Source organism: Lupinus angustifolius, chromosome LG08 (assembly GCF_001865875.1).
Source record: "Lupinus angustifolius cultivar Tanjil chromosome LG08, LupAngTanjil_v1.0, whole genome shotgun sequence".
In the NCBI taxonomy this organism is placed as follows: domain Eukaryota; kingdom Viridiplantae; phylum Streptophyta; class Magnoliopsida; order Fabales; family Fabaceae; genus Lupinus; species Lupinus angustifolius.
This window is the reverse complement of record NC_032016.1, coordinates 9,345,544-9,349,257: the sequence shown is the minus strand read 5'-3', so window position 1 is coordinate 9,349,257 and position 3,714 is coordinate 9,345,544.

Sequence of the window (3,714 nt, the reverse complement as noted above, 5' to 3'; positions counted from 1 at the left end):
ACCGAGGAAAATGAGAACTCATAGAAACCCCTCCCAAGGGATATAACATTCCATTTGCCAATCATACTCCACATGGAACACAGTTTGCTTTTTAGATTTGCAAATTTAATTGAGGAATCTCCTTTTGAGAGGATGAGTCTACCATGAAGATGGTTCTTGCACCTTTGTAGACCAGCTTGGTATTCCTCCTCAGGGATTTTTACTGCTATAGCATCACCCTTTATGCAGGGTTGTGGGAGCTGAGACACTGCAATATTGCACGAGTTCTTTAAAGCCTGGGCGAAAGATTTCTTCACTATAGGAGCAGCTTTTGTTGTTGAAACTTCTTCTTGCCCTGTAGTGCCTTCGAGAAAATGCCATGGGACAAAAGACTTAGTATTCATGCTGGAGAAGATCCACGGAAAATGTTAGTGATTCCAAGAAAGCTGGAGATCCGATCCAAGAAGATTGGAATATGCTAAAACCTAGGAGAGAGAGCTTCACATCTTGTCATAATAAAATACAATGATTATTACAATAATAAATATTTAATAAATTGTTGTGTGCGATATAATATTGAATAAATCATATGTGAAATGTAATAATTAATAAAAACAAGAATTCAAATGTTATATAAGTTTTTTATGTAAAAAATATAAAAAAATGTGAAAATAAAAATTATTTAAGTGAAAAATTATGTCGCGCAAATTATGGACCACTTGTGCCGCATGCATAGGGCTAACTCCATTAATACCTATTTGTGATATTTGTTGAAAAATATTATCACTCATTATAGAAGATTTTAGTTTCTTTATCTATATAAGGTAACGTGATACCTTATTTAACAAAGAAAGAGAAGATATATTCTATAATAAAAATAATGGATAAATTTATAACGATTAATTCTTTTCTTATTTTCAACTAAAACATGTGATCTCACTTTGTCGCAACCTGATTTTCATTTGCAAGATCGACTCTGCAACTTAGGAAGAGGTGAACTCGATTTCTACCTCTCCCAATTGATTTCGAGTCGCCACTACTTTTTTGCAGTTAAAATGTAGAAAACTCTCTTTATACCTGAATTGGATAAAAATGGTCTTTAAACAGAGATTCTGAGCTCGAGAGTCGATTACGGATCAAGAAAGTTATTAACACATTGTCCGCCCATATTCAAACGGTATCCTTGCTAATAACATGAACTTTTATACCCTTAAACATTATTTATTAAAATACAACAAAATATTTTATTTTTTTATATTTGTGATTGACAACAGTTCATCTTGCTCATACGTATCCCTAGGTGCAATAGAAAAATCAAGACTACATAGTTCTGGTTTAAAAATTGATTGATTAGTTTCATTGAATTTCGTTGATTTGGAAAATATCAATAATTTTGGTGGAGTTGATTTTTATTGATTTTAAAATATTTATAATATATGATTGTTTTCATTGAATAGAAATAATAGCTTAGAAACGGTGTTGGTTATAGACCTTCTTCCTATTTTAGAGAAGTTATAGATGACTCGAACCATGACCTTACTATAAAAATTCAATATTTAATCATGTAATATGATAGTTTTTTAATTATTTTTTATATGAAATTAATAGCTTAGAGACGGTGACGGTGAATTCTAAAATATTATTTATCGAAAATATAAAACATACATTAAATATTATTATCAGTAAAGGAAATAGAATAAATAATGATCAAGAACAATAAACAATAATTACATTTACTGTTGTACTATCATTTATGGTAGTTCAACTTTTTTAGACAAGCATTTTGTAAATTATAAATTTGTAACAAGTAGGTGAGTTGATTTTGACTTTCAAAAATATATTTTATATATTTCTATAAGTATAATTTTATTTATTTATTGTCAATTAATATTATTTTTGTATGTGTAGCTATTAATGCTCTCTTGAAATTCAAAAATAGTAAATAAATATGAAAAAAATATGTTTAATAAAAACACAATTAAATAGAACACAAATTATGTATGTTGATATGGATCAATATAATAATATAGCATGTGAGTATATTAACCTTTTTCAATTTATAGTATTCATAAAAATAAGTAATAATCTATGTACCCAAAAAAATAAATAATAAATTCAATAAGTTTAGATCAAAGGAGTCCTTCATATTTTTTAAATTTATTTGTTTTTTATTGGAGATCCTTTATCTAAAAATATATAGTCACACACATGTAGAATATTAATTGCAATTCATTATACATCTCAAATATTAACCATGTATATTCATGAATCATATTGTCTTTAGTACTAAAGGAGCGAATACTGGCAAAAATAATGACATGTATCTCTGAAAATGTTTTAACAATAAGATTTTGAAGTATTTTATTAAAATCATCGTTTACCTCATATTCTAGTATTGGAATCTGGAGTAATAGAGAGGACTTCACCCCATATATTCATGTTTGGCATGGTTAATGGGAATTATTATTTGTAGTGAAAAAACAAATTAGTTTTTGAGATTAACATTATGGACAAAATATAGGACAGGTGACACATATCTATGGTCAAATTTTTATTTAATAAATAAAATGAAAATTCCATCAAAACAGATTAAGCAAAATGTATAAAGATTAAATTTTATTCAACATTTTCATAAGCTAATATATATACATTTTGATATTATGTAATAATATGAGTTGAAATCTTCTACTATACTGGACAATTCCATATTGAAATATAAGAAGAAAATAGAGGTTTTACAATTTTTAATTATTTTATTCAGACATAATTTAAAATCTTATATAAAGAATCTGTTTTTTTTTTCGGATGGTAAATATTTCTCGGATCATATATAAGTCTATCTTTTTCATAAAGAAGAACTTGCTTTTGTTTCATAGTAATTGATAGCATATGGATTATGATAATATGTAATAAATTATGTATATGAGTTTATGATTATGGAAAATGTTTAAATTTTAAGTTTTATTTAACATTTAACAACTTTATAAATTTTGATCTTAAATATTAAGATATAATCCATCTTTATTAACATTTTATAATTCCAGCACACATTTCTTTATACTCATTTTTGGGATCTTTGGCTTTGGATTTTGCCAAACAATGGTGATGGGCAACAAGATGTGTTAATACATTTCCAACGAGGACCATGAATTATTTTGCACATATATGTATTACATAAGTAACACATGAACAAAAAATTGTATCATACAACGCAAGTAATTTTGGATGAATAGATAGAGTATTGTGGAAGTAATTTAGGATATAAAATAAGATTCATACATTTGGATAAGAGATATAATGATAATTGAAAGTAAAACAAAATTTCTAACATAATGAAAAGATGAAAACCAATAAGAAAACTAATTTAAAAATAGATATCCTCACATTCAAGAAATTTTCCACACTTCACACTTGATCAATTCAAAGATCTTAAATGATATCTCAGTTCATGTGAACCCCCTTTATATAATCATGAGGGTGTTTATGCAGTTCAAAAGATCGATGAATTATACCAACTAATAATTACAATTTTTAATATTAGAAATTTTGTCATATTATTTATTCTAAGATAAATGTGTTGCTTTAAATTGTGAAAAACTAATTATAACAAGAAGTTGATATAATAATTGAAGATCTCAATATATCCCTAGATATTGTACAATATCAAATGCTTTTTCTTAATACCTATGGTAGATACAGACTTTTATAGATCATTCACGAAAAATAGATGAGAGA